General features: G+C 38.0%; 2 pseudogenes; one reads left to right on the forward strand and one right to left on the reverse strand.

Moving 5' to 3' along the window:
* Positions 8,897 to 9,759, reverse strand: LOC109130733 (annotated as a pseudogene).
* LOC104777705 overlaps positions 12,855 to 14,471 on the forward strand; it is a 9,525-nt pseudogene continuing 7,908 nt past the window's right edge.

The raw sequence follows: 14,471 nt of genomic DNA on the forward strand, positions 1-14,471 counted from the left end.
GATTGTGGACACAAAACCAATTGAGCAGGTGATGCCTTCTTTGATTGAAGAACATGAAGTACCAACTTCAATTTTGGCAACATACTGTGTTCTCCAACCTTAGAGCCACAACCAAGTCTAAATTGTAACATCCGATAACCGAAATCTTGGTTTAGGATGTGCATCGATCGATGCAGGTGTTGTATTGGTCAATGAATGGTCAGGTTTTGCGAGACAAGTTAAGTTAAACTCTCGTTTTATTGTGTTTTAATTTAGGGAAAACCTAAGGTCGGTATTTAAAGAGAAGGACAATGAGTTTGGCCTATTTTGGTCATTTTTAGAGAGAAAAGATAGAGAGAAGCTGTTTTTGAGGATTTTTGGAAACTGGAGTGCTTGTTCTTGTGAGATATTGCATGTGGAGTGGAGATATGAGGCTAGGACGTGTTAGGAGCTTGTTGGGAGGCTATTTTAGTGAGATTAGCTCTAGTTTTTGTCATTCTCAAAGGTGAGTATGCGACCATGGCTAATTTAAGCAAATTGATGATTGTTTTGTTTGATTTTTGGTTGTTATTGGCTTGTTTGTGGATGTTCCTTGTGATTTTTGTGGCCCTTGAAGGTTGTTTTCGGTGTATTGGAGCAGATAGGAGACGGAGGAGCTCGCGTTCAGTGCTGTGTTGCGCGAATGCATCGTTCAATGCAAGGAGTGCATCGGTCGATGCAGTTAGGGATTTGATGGCGATGCATCTAGGGATTTGGAGGATTACATTGATCGATGAAAGGAGTGTATCGGTCGCGATGGTGGTGCATCGGTCGATGCAAGGTCGCGGAGTTGCATATTATATGGTTTGCTTGTTTTTATGTTGATTGAGATTGTCTTTTCACTTGTGTGTATAGCCCAATAGATGGGAGGATCGCCTAATTACGTATTTATGATAATACTCACGCATCTCATATGTGTTGTGGTGCAGGTAAAGATAAAGTGTAATCGTGGAATCAAGGCGATGAAAAGGAGGATGTTCTAGTGGCCCGTTGATGTATTGTCTGGTTTCTGTTAGGTTGCTAGAGTTGAGTCATTAGAATGTTGCTAGGTTGTTGTTTTAATGTTTTATGACATTGTTGGTTGTTTTATTACTGTTATTGATTTATTGTTTATTGGTTTAATGGTATCGTTTATGTTATTCGCAATGGTTTGATTGGGTGTTAGGTTGTTAGTGGGTATCACTAGTTTAATAATTTATTAAAAAAAATTGGTCGGGTCGTTTCAGTTTGGTATCGAAGCCCTTACGGCTCTAGGTACGGGTTCACTAAGTTTATGTTGTTTGTGTTTGGAATTGCATGCTTTAATTTAATATGTGAGTTAGTCAATTGTATGTGGCATGGGTTCCTAACATCCTCTTCGAGCCTTCAACGTGATTCCACTGTAAGTTATGTTTTATTGTATGGTTTAATTGTCTGTTTAGCCTTCTGTTCATGGTAGTGCAGATGGTCGGTGTTGCTTCTGATCATGGACGCAGATGTGAGCGTGGTAGGGGCAGAGGCCCAACAGTTAATGACACTGTGGACCAGAGTGTGTCAGTGGAGGGCGTAGATGAGTTGGAGACATCCAGGAGGGGTCCGTAAGTGTGGCAGGTAAAGGTACCGATAGGACCGTAGGCGCCGATAGAGTAAGAGTGGGCGGTGTCGATGCCGGGTTGGCTGGTGATGCTAGAGTTTCGGGTGCGGGAGTTCTAGTAGGTGGGGGCCCTCGGTGGAGATGTTGTGATTGTGGACTTGTTAGCGCGGGTGCTGGAGCGGTTTCCGGCATGGTACCAGCACAAGCTCTGGTAGTGCCGCCTATGGTGGCGGAGGTGCAGCAGCCAGTGGCTGCGGGTGCAGGAGTTCATTCCCTTTACATGATCATGCTGAGGGTGATGGGCATGATCGATACAGAGCAGTTCTCTAGTGGTACTGATCCTACTGCTGCGGAGGCATGGAAGACGAGAGTGGAACATAAGTTCCAATCTCTGACATGTTCTCAGGAGTTTTGGGTGGACATAGGGGGTCAACAACCTTGTAGACGATGCTCACTTATGGTGGAGGTTTGTGGCAGCTAGGAGGGTGCAGAGAGAGTCGAGGAGGCACATGTCCATCACCAACATATATTTGTCCTCGAATCTCGAACAACCATCAGCCAAGGACTCTCGTTTAACTGTCTCCATGGCCCGCATCTCCTCTGACCGATCTACGAAGGTCACCTCTAGGCGATAACTCACGTTCCATGCATTATTTGCTCTCGACTTTCCTTTACTCATAGGTCTCAACCTTGATTTTTTATTTGCTCTTCATCAGGGCGAAGCCTTCATGCCATAACATTGGCTCCTCATCGAGCCTAAGCCCGCATGCCATAATATATAAGGAAGTCCAACATTCGTCTCTCGGTTTTCCATCCTACAACGCGCCTCCGGATCGTCATCCGAAGTCGATATACCAACCATACTCACAAGCCACAAAGTCTAAGAATATGACAGTACTAGGAGAACTAAAGTCCCCCAAGAGTCGTTCGGGACCAACTGTCCCTAGAGCAAACAATTCTGAACACGTCTGAGTCCTATCCCTAACAATGTTTCCTTCCCGTGGTTCACGTAAAACAACACAATGTCCTACCAACCACATATCCCCTCACTGGGATACCTGATGACCACACAAGGATCATAAACATGCCACAAGGGCCGCCACAAAGGCCAACAAATGTCCTAAAAAGGACCGCCACAAAAGCCAAACTAATGTCCTAAACATGATCGCCACCAAGGCCAAAAAATGTCCTAAACAGGACCATCACAAAGACCACTTATCCCGAAGGACCGTCACGAAGACCACTTGTCCCGAAAGACCGTAACGAAGACCACTCGTCCCGAAGGACCATCACAAGTACCACTCGTGCCGAAGGACCGTCACGAAGACCACTCATCTCGAAGTATTGCCTAAACAAGCCACACGTACCGAAGGACCATCACGAAGACCACTCATCCTGAAGGACCGCCTAAACAGGAAACATTGGGTAAACAGCGCGCCAAAAAGGCCACACAATTGGCAAAACAGCCCGCCACAAAGGTCACACAATGGCTAAACAGCGCGCCACAAAGGCTAACCAATGTCTCGAAAGACCGCTACACACGGGCACACAAAGACTAAACAGCCCGCCACAAAGGCAACACAAGCCCCTCCAAGGCTCACAACAACTAAAAATGGACAAATTCTAACTCACATAGAACTTTCCATTTTTAGAACTTTCCACTTTAGAAAAATTCCATTTCAGGAAAGTTTCTTTTTCAATAACAGGTTCGCAGAAACTTGTACCCCGAACACCACCTCATCTTGTTACTTAGTCGCACAACCAACCACCCCTAAGCGACCAAGTAACAAGAGAGATAGGCTGGAATACTTCATTCCCACTCCAACCACGTACTACAACTGGAACCAAGCTAGACAAGTTCAAGTCGCGACCTGCTTCTCAAACCACTTCTTGAACCTTGCCTACATCCTCGCCACTGGCTCCCAAGTCTGCTCCTCCACATCATCACAGTCCCGTAGGACTTTCATTAAAAGAATCTTCTTCTTCCGAAGTTCCTTGATTCTCCTCTCGAGAACCCTCACTGGTCTCACCTCCAAAGTCATGTTAGACTGAAGATTCTCATGAATCTTAGCCAACAACTGATCATCCTCATGGAGACACTTCCGCAACATAGACACATGGAAAACCTTGTGGAACACACGCATAACCTCAGGCAACTCCAGTCTATATGCTATCGGTTCTACCCGCTCAATCACTTGGAATGGACCCATATACCTAAGACTCAACTTATTCTTGGTCAATGACTAGTTCAGACCCCGCAACATGACCGTCTTAAGGTACACTCTATCTCCCACCTGAAACTTAAGATATCTCCTCCTCCTATTGGCATAACTCCTCTTGCTGATTTTGAGCTTCCTCAGCTTGAGAACCCGAATCTCCTTTCCCCCACCTGAGTCTAGCATAATGGTGTATGACATGGCCTCCCATACAACGCCTCATAAGGAGCTATCCCAATACTCGCATGGTAGTTGTTGTTGTAAGCGAACTCTACCAAGCTCTTGTGAACTATCCAATGGCCACCCCAATTCAACACACATATCCTCAAAAAATCCTCCAACATTTGGATCGTCCTCTCGGACTGCCCATCTCTGCCTGAAATGCCTCCAGAACACCGAGGTGAACTTGGAATCCCTATCAGACACAATAATCGCTGGCATACCATGCAACATGACTATCTACTTCACATATTTCTTAGCAAAGACATTTGCTCCATCAGTCTTCTTAATGGCCAGAAAATGTGTCGACTTAGTCAACCAGTCCACAATGACCCAAATACTATGAAAGGTCCGAGACATTGGAAAACCAACGACAAAATCCAGCGTGATCATATCCCACTTCCACTATGGAATGAGAAGACTCTTCAGCAAACCGCCTGGAACCTAACGTTCAGCTTTCACTAGCTGACAAACATCGCACCTCGCGACCTAAGTAGCCACATCCTGCTTCATTTTGACCCAGTGATATTACCTCTTGAGATCACGGTACATCTTAGTCGCTCCTAGATGAATAGAGAACATGCTCGCATGAGCTTCTCTTAGGATCTCCTGCCTCAACTCCTCATCCTTAGGCCCACAAATCCGCCTGTGCACCAAAATGGTACCATTAGTTGGGACCTGATACTCTGAATCAACATCCTTAGAGGCATTCACCAGCCCAAATCCTTCTCATGAGCCAACCGCACCCTGCTCAGAAGATCAGCTCTATCAGCCGCCACTAAACCCAACGACTCCTGAGAAACAGCCGCCACCAAACTCAACGGCTCCTGAGCCGAAGCTGCCCTCTTACGACTCAGAGCATCCGCAACCAAGTCAGCCCTACTAGGGTGATAGGCTATCTCCAGATCATAATCTGCCACCAGCTTCATCCATCGCCTCTGCCTTAAATTCAGCTAGGGCTGAATAAATATATACTTCAGGCTATTATGATCTATAAACACATGTACCTTTGCGCCATAAAGATAAGATCTCCAAATCTTCAGGGCAAAAACTACAACAGCCATCTCCAAATCATGAGTAGGATAGTTATCCTCATGCTTCCGCAACTACCGTGAAACGTAGACAATCACCTTCCCATGCTACATCAGCACACACCCCAAACAAACTCTGGATGCATCTGTATAAACCACATAGGGTTCTCCCTGCTCTAGCAAAGCCAACATTGGCGTAGTAGTTAGCATCCCCTTCAGACTTACAAATCCCTCCTCGCACTCCTGTGACCAAACAAAAGTAACATCCTTCCATGTCAACTTAGTCATCAGAGGTGCCTTGCTTGCAAAGCCCTGCACAAATCTCCTGTAATAACCTGCCAACCCAAGGAAACTCTTGATTTCTGTGGCAATCTACGGTCTAGGTCAATCCCTGATAGCCTGAATTTTCTTCAGATCTACAAAAACCCCCTCTGCAGAAACAATATGACCCAAAAAACCCATCTCACGCTGCCAGAAACTATACTTGCTTAACTTAGCATACAATTTCTACTCCCGCAGCTTCTCCATAACTGCGCTCAAATGAACTGCATGCTCCTCATGACTCTTGGAATAATACAAAATATCGTCGATGAAAATGATGGCAGACACGTCCAAAAACTCCTGAAACACGTTGTTCATCAATCTCATAAACGCTGCTGGCGCATTAGTCAACCCAAACGACATCACCACAAACTCATAATGTTCATACCTCGGCTTCTGATCTTGATCGATCAATCCTTCCCTGATCAGATCTTTCTCCTTTTGAGAATGTCAATCCTGGACAAAAGCTGAAGACGAACGCGCGTATGTAGTAGATATATAGAGATCTGAGAATAGTTGATGATGATGTTTGATTGTTTGATTGTTCGTTTGTACCATTGTCAAGAATCAATTTTTCTAAAGAGATTTGACACAAATGTGGTGGTCCTCATCACATCACATGCATGTATGTATACGTCGATCTTATCTTACGATTTACATTATTTTGATCCGCTCTGCTTCCTATCATTGTTCTTTTCTACTCCATAGTGAAAGACATAGACGTGTAAGGTTTGGCATGTAATACTTTAGGCTATGTACAATGGTTTTTTTTTTCAACACCCTCCACCTCAACTTTTAACACTCCACATCATTTTCTCTTTTTTCCACCTAATCATTCAACATCTAAATGAATGTTAACCTCTCCAATAGTTTTGTTTAATAAAATTCAACACCTTATCCTACTATTTTCACTTTATATTTTCATTTTTACTTAATTTCATAACAACAGATTTATAGTAATTTAAAATTAATAAAAGTTACATTATTATTTTTTAATTTAATTTTATTAGAGATAAACAAGAGTTTATTAGAGAAGAATTTGAAAATATAGTAGAAATGTTGGTTTTTTTTTGTGTCGGAATAAAATGAACCAAGTCTCTATTTATAGAGTTTTTAAAATGATGAATTTTGATATAAAAATTATTTTATAAAAAAATTATTTACTATATAAAAATTGATTTTGAAATGATAAGATAAGAAAAACATCTCCAAAATCTTACTGTCAAATAAATAAACGACACATGTCTCTCTCATATATTTCTTCTTTTTTCCGACAAAAAAAACAAAAAAACAAAAAAAAAACGAAAATTGAATGTCGGCATGTGTTTGTGGGGCCCAAATTTTTTGATTCAACCGGTTGAATAAATTCAACAGAAATTAATCCACGTCAGTTTTTCTTTTTTTTTTCAACACCTGCATTGGAGTTATTAAATTGTTGAATATTTTTTTCAACACCTCCATTGTTGATTGTCTTATATACAAATTATATAGTCAACGCCATCATTGAGTAATTCCCAGATATTCTCAAATATTTAGGTTATGAATGAAATGAGATTTTAAATTGGGTTTTAGCTTTTGGTCTTTAAATTTTAGTTTTTGGTTTCCAAGTATTTGGTTTTTGACTAAAAAGACTAACCTGAAAAGCAAAAGTTATGCAAAAATGACTATGTATAAATGGGATTAAAAAATGTTAAGTAAAAAGGAAATTACACGCCAAAACCAAATCCTTATAGGAATATAAACAAGAGGTCAAGCACATGAGATAGGGTTTAAGGTTTAGGGTTTAGTGGTGTTGGTGTGGACAACAACATTGAGTTCTTGAGAGCTAATCTACTGACTCTCCCCAGATCATCAGAGTGCAACATCCAATTCGTTTGACCTTTCTTTCCTTATCTTTCTCGGTTTGATTTCATTGTGAAAGTAACATACGATTATAGCACACTAATATAATATCATGAAAGTTTGTTACAAATTGTTTCTGTAATGTACACAATATCGTATGTGTTTTTTTCTTTTATTCCTGTGAACTATGAGAATGCGTCACTGGCTCTTCAATCATTTCAATGAGTTCAGGTTTATGCAATTCCTTTGTTGGTTCATTCGTAGGAGATTAGAGACACAAGTTTAGATGGAGGCCATTGTTCATCTGTATTTTTTTTTTTGTTTAGACATTTAAATTAAGAATTTATGATGTTTTAAAATAACTAATATACAAATTTTTAATTTAAATTATAAATTTTCTTTTAAATCACATTTTTATGTGTTTACCGTAATTTTAAAGACAATAATATAACTTTTTTATTTTATTTGATATTTTATTTTAAAATAAACACAAATTATACATATATTTAATACTATATATTTTTATTTTATTATTAGTTTAATAAAATAACTCTAAACCTAGTCCCTGATTAATATCCGTTTAATCTCTGATTTTTCTCGCTAGGCGCTAGGCCCACTCCGACTGTCCGACTAGCGCCTAACGATTTCTAAAACAGAACCTAAAACCAAGCAACTTTTTTTTATAATATAATTTTTTATATATTTAGAAACGATGATATATGATATATCAATTAGCATGCATATGAAAACTCTACAAAGTACAAACCATTCAATTTACACTTAATAATTTTCTGTTTTTGTAACCTTTTTCTGTTAAAAGAAATATCACATGCAATCTAGAGTGATCAAAAAGAAATTTGGAGATAAATAATGACAAAAGTTTTCTGATCTTGCTTTCCATTTCTATATATTTAAATCTTTAAATACAAAACGCAATGCTTACAATGTGATGAAATAGTATTTTATTTAAAAAAAATAAAAAAATTTGAAATTCAATTTTGCTAGCTTCTTATATAGACTATTTTCTTACTTTGACTAAATACAGTATGTTGAGCTTTTTTTTTAATTTGTTTCATTGAATAAGTTGAGTTTTTCTTGTTGAGGCATTGGCATATTGCCAAGGGTTACCAGTTTTGGACCAACCGTACCCAATTTCCTCTTAGCAAATATTTTACTTGAAAAAAACAGCTCCATACATTACTGTACCACACCATATTATGGATTTGTAAGCATTATCTTTGGAATAGAATTATTAGTACAAGACTACTTACTAGTTAAATCTATTGGCAATGGTCAAGGTACAAAAGTTTGGCCTGAATTTGGATCTTAGCTTGCTCGTTGGGAAAGGATGCAAATCATATTTGCTTAAAACTTAAAGCTTTAGGAAGAGAAGGGAAGGAGGAATTTGGGAACGCAAAGCGTTTCATAAGTTAAAAAAAAACTAATCAATACAATAAAACTTCTTAGTTTCTCTCCAGCTTGACATCAGCTTTGTTATTTAAGCAGCAGCTGACACCTCAATTAAAAATAGTAGCCAATAAAAACATTTAAATTGATACAGCCAAGCTTATTTTCTGTTTAGCTGTCAATAATTTACTATTCCAAAAAAAATAGTAAAACCCTATATAAGAAGCGACGAAAGATTGATTGATGAACTTGTGAATTTTTAACTCTGATTAACTTTCTAGCCCATGACTCCGAGTAACCAGCAAGTCTTCATGATCCATCGAAATTAAATGACTTTTCGAGACTTCACATGAATCCCAAAACCGTTGATCCAACACAGTGCTCGGAGATGAAGTCTTCTTGTTCCCACACTCACTAGATTGAGATTCTTCGTCGTCGTCGTTGTTAAGAAAAGGATGTTTAAGCAATTCTTGCACTGCCCATCTCTGTTTTGAATCTTTCTTGAAACAATTCATCAGAAAGTCTTGAGCTTTCTCCGATACCCACACGAGAATCTCCGGCGACTCACCAGAGAATCCAATCTTATACATTGCAGCAACAACATCGTTTAGCTCCGACCATGGGCTTGATCCAGTCATCATCTCGATCATTGTACATCCCAAACCCCACACATCAGCCGAAACCTCTGTATTTCACCACGAGCAACTTCAGGCCCCATAAACGCCAGTGTACCGGAAAACTCCGACTCGCCAACCTTTTTAGCACAGCCCATATCAGCTAATATCAAAACGCTGTTCTCCTCGACCAGCACGTTCTGACTCTTCAAGTCGCAGTGAACAATCCCTCTCTCGGGAAGATACATCAGACCGTGAAGACTCCCGCGAGAAACGTATTCCATCAGGATATTGTAAACTGATTCATCGTTCTCACACGTCAAACCAGAGCCTATGTACTTGAATATGTGAGGAGAGCTCAATGTAGACAAGAACGATTCCTCTTTCTGCAAGAACGTTGAGGAAGACAACTCTGCGGATTTGACAGCAAAGATCTCACCGGAGTTTGAGATTGCTATAGAGACGGTGGCGGTTGAGCCTCGACCTATGATTTGTCCTCTTGTCCAGTTCATCTCCATATTAGGAACTAGGAACAGAACAAAAAGAAAAAACAGAGTAGATGTGAATTTTTAGAGAGTGGGAGAATTTTTTTTATGAATAAGAGATGTTGAATTGTTTAAGCAAATGGGTTATTAAGAAGCTTTATATATAAGAGTTTTATGTATGTGTGTGTTTCGGGTTCTGTTGTTTGTGTGCTTCGTATCAAATTGGGTTTTGTCTCCAAGATAATTGTTTAGTATTGATTCCTCGTTGATGTAGATTAGAACTGAGGAAATTATGTATTTTTTCTTGGATCTCACTATAGTAGATCTCTTCCACATAGTTTTGTATATTTATTCTTTCTCTCTTTCTCACCTTAAAAATCATTGGCGTTGGAATAAGAAAAGAGATGGTTGCATAAGGCAAGATCTAAATGAGGCAATCATAGAATTAGTTCTACTTATACACAAAATCAATAATCACATATATCACTTTAAAGCACACATGAGGATTATATTATTATTATTATTTTTTTTTTTGTAAAATAGCAAGGGAGATGGATGAGTACGACAGTGGAGGCTCTGATTTGTACAAGGGAGCGGCTCTGAAGTTTGAAGAGTGATGCTTCCAATTCTTCGGCACGAGCGTAAATGTCAAGTGCTATCGTAAGTGGACTTTGCTTTGTTATCTCTAACGTGTTGTCTTTTGTGGTTACTCTTAAACCTACCGTCTAATCAGCTGATCTAATTAACTAGATGAAACTATCTTCTAATACCAAAACTGAAAAAAAATTTCATTCTAACAATATTTACATTGTAAATGAGTTATAAAAACAACCATTTTGGCCCAAAGATATATTTTTTTAATAAACTCTCTACAATATATTTTTTCAAAACTACCCTATTTTTTTTTTCCTTCTAAATGTTTTTTTTAAATGGTAATTTAAATCATGAAGATACAATTTATAATATATTTTTTAATTAAATATGTAATTTTATTTTGAAGTGATGACAAACAGAACTTGTTTTTTTACAACAATAGAAAGTGAGTTTAGAAAATTTTCACAAAAAAAAAGTATAGTTTAGAAGAAAAAAAGCATAGGGTAGTTTTCCAAATATATATATCATGTAAAAGGTAATTAATGCATAAGTATGATATTTAGGTTTTTGTTTATTGGTAGAAAAATAAGAAATATAGACTAAGCGGAATGTAATTAATTCAATGAGGTATAAAATAAGATAAAAATAACTTCATAATTGCCATGTGTTAGTTCTATTTTCAGAGTAACCAAAATTTTATGTAGTCCATGTTTGCATAATGAAAAATTTAATTAGTACAAATATTGAACCGTTGTGAAAGTGATAAACTATTTATATGAGTAGTCATAGTATATAATGTTTTAAAAGACATTTAGCTTTGTTTAGTTGTGCCGATAAAAGCGACCATATATCAACCATAAAGTTCCATGTAATATAGAGATCAATTACAAGTTTATAAATTGTATTTATATGACATATAAAAATAAAAAATACTCGCGGCGTAGCGCGGGTTTAACGTAGTAATAATAAAAAAACTAATATAGGATATATAAATTTTGTCGTTTCTCGAAATAGGAAACTTTTCAGGATGACCAAAACAATTACAGTTTAGAAAAAATTCGATAGTGGGATAAGCTTCGAACTCATTTTTGGGTGTAATTTATCCAATTCTGACGCCTCTGTTTCGTTGGTATAAGGATGAACAAAGAAGGATTTGCAAAAGGCTCGATAAGAACCACCAAGACCGGTGACCTAAATTACACATCGTTTCTGATCAAGCAATATCTCTGTCGACCAACTTTCTCAACAGGAACATTAAGAGAAAGAATTCCCTAGATTTTTTAAATGTAGAGACTTGAGTAAATGAGGTAATGAGAATTGTTGAATGTATCAGCCTAGTTTCACAATGAGAAACCAAAATCAAAGATTCAAAAAAGAAAGATTAGGAACAAGGTACAAGTCACTTTCAATAGAGATTGTAACTCCACGAAGAATCTAAAAGGCATGTCATCACTTCTTGTCAACTAAAAGGGTCTAAACATGGAAATTCAGTTTAGCTAAACTGTAAGCTACAACCAAAAAAAAAAGCAGACTTACATCAAGAAAAGAAGCATATTTACGTCTACAAAACATATCAAGTTTTGAAGTTTCCTGAACAAGTATACCACTGCAACAATCAAATCACGTTTCAACATTTTACCAATCATATGAATCCTCAATTGAACACTAAGTTTAAACACGACTCACGAGCCTAAGCTTCGAGTCTCTAGTAAATCACTAATTACTAAACTCAAACAATCTCATTCATATCTAATTCAGTGAACCGTTGGATTCAGAGACACAACATATTTAAAGCAAATCATAATGATACTAGACTAGTTAAGAAAATTACAAAAAAAAAAAACTGAAATCTTGAGATTATGTTGTATAAATATAAAATTTTAGATTCGTTTAATTTTGTAAAATAATATAGAGATATTTGTAATTTTATTTGCTTGATGTATATACAAATTATTACATTTTCATTTGGAATTTAATTAATTTGTTGTGAAAGTTAACATCTTATGTACAACACTTTGTAATTCATATAATAATGATGGAGCGGGTTAGGGTATGCATAACTCATCTCATTTAACTCGTCTTATGTTGGGACTAATTTTTGTGCGTGTGTTATAGACCAACCCACAAAAAAAAAAATACTATATAATTGTACTAATGTTTAACCCTATGTTAACTCCTAAAAAGTGTGTATTAGGCATTTAGGCTCAATTATTGTTGCTGTTGTTGTTCTAAGGTATTAATTACGCTGAAGCTTACATCTCCACAGTGCTAAGTTAGCTGAACAACTCAAAGTTGCAAATTGCAAGTAAGTGGTTTCTTTCGTCTTAACTCTCTATGTATCTGTTAAAGAGATTAATAGTAACTTTGAATGTTGCAAAATTTATAGATTTTAGTATTCTTAAGAATGGTAAATGGTATAAAATCATTACACATGGTTCATCAGCTAGTTTGCACTTTCTTGCATAATTCATTCGCTTGGGATCCTAATCGAGTTGTCTTAGTGTGTATTAGGTATAAATTAAAATCCCTAATCTATGGCTATGAGTTCTCGTAGTGATCTAATCAGCAGTTTGCCAGATGAGATTCTTGGCAAAATCTTGTCTTTGCTTCCGACAAAAGCTGCTGCTTCCACATCGGTCCTGTCCAAGAGGTGGAAGAATCTTTTGGGTCTAGTAGACAACCTTTGTTTTGATGATTCGATAATTGTTTACCCCAACGAGGAAGAAGCAACAAGTGGTTCAGATCGCTTCTGTGATTTCGTAGACAAGACACTAGCTCTGTTAAGCAATTCTCACATCAAGAAATTATCTTTGCGTCATGCACCTCGACCTCGCCATAACCATGCATACCAACGTTGGTTTTGGACAGCAATGGAACGTGGTTTCTTGGAACTATACTTGCACGCCACCCACCGCTATTTTGGTTTTGATGTAGAGACAAAGTTGTTAACGAGCAAGACACTTGTTAAGCTCACACTATCCGGTGAATGTTCTCTTGACGTTGACCGTGTGTTTTTCCCTGCCCTCAAATCGCTTTCTCTCTTATCAGTGTTAGGGTTTTATTGTCCAAACTATTGTCGGCTCCTTGATGGCTGCCCTGTGCTGGAAGATTTATTCATAACTGATGCTGATCATTGGTACCCGCCATGTTGCGGTGTGTTCGTGGAAAGTCCCCCCCATCAAGCGACTTGTGGTTTTTGTCAATCTTCCCGATGCTAAGGAGTATCACAGAACTGTCTTTTTTAAAGCTTCACGTCTTGTCTACCTTGACTATTCTAATTATGTCTCCAAACAGTATGAGTTTGTTGATTGCGATTTGCTTGTCGAAGCCAGGCTGAGTCTAAGGTTATGGGAGTCAACTGACAATCATGACGACGACGATGATGGTTTTTCTTTTTATTGTGATGATTACGATGATCTCTCTGATGAATATGAACCGGAGGAACCCATATATGGTGATGTTACAAATCTGGTTGCGAGTATAAGCAACATTTCGACTCTTCACTTGTCTCCTGAATCCCTTGAGGTCAGTTTTTGCTACTTCCTTGGAATTGTTTTTATTTTCGCAGGCAGCAAGGTCTCTCACCTATATATATATTTTTTTTTGGTTGTGATCAGGTGTTTCATTTCTGCTGTAAATCCATGCCGGTCTTCAACAACCTCCTTAAGTTATCTATTGAGAGTAACATGGAGAAAGGTTGGCAAGTAATGCCACTTTTGATCAAGAGTTGTCCAAATCTACAATTTTTAGTCATCAAGGTATTATCAATTTCCTTATTGAGATTCTTTTTCTTGTTAGTACTGTTTTTTTTTTTTTTGAAAAAGGGTTAGTACTGTTGCCTGTCGTTAGTTTATACATGTCAAATTGGTCTCTCGTCTCTGGTTTCAGGGTCTTGTGCACAGAGTAACAAACAAATGTGGAGATGCATGTGCTTGCATCCCTAAGAAGCACAATAGGAAGCTCAACAAGAAGAGGAAGGTTGTGAAGGAGGAGGAGGAGGAATTAAGTTGTTTATGGACATGTCAAGTGAAAGTGCTAGAGATTTCAGAGTATAAAGGTTCTTTTCAAGAGCTGAAACAGATGAGACATTTCTTGGGGAAGTTGAAATGTCTTGAAACTGTGAAAGTTGGTGTTGACGGGGACAATTACAA

This window comes from Camelina sativa, chromosome 3, assembly GCF_000633955.1.
Source record: "Camelina sativa cultivar DH55 chromosome 3, Cs, whole genome shotgun sequence".
Lineage (NCBI taxonomy): Eukaryota > Viridiplantae > Streptophyta > Magnoliopsida > Brassicales > Brassicaceae > Camelina > Camelina sativa.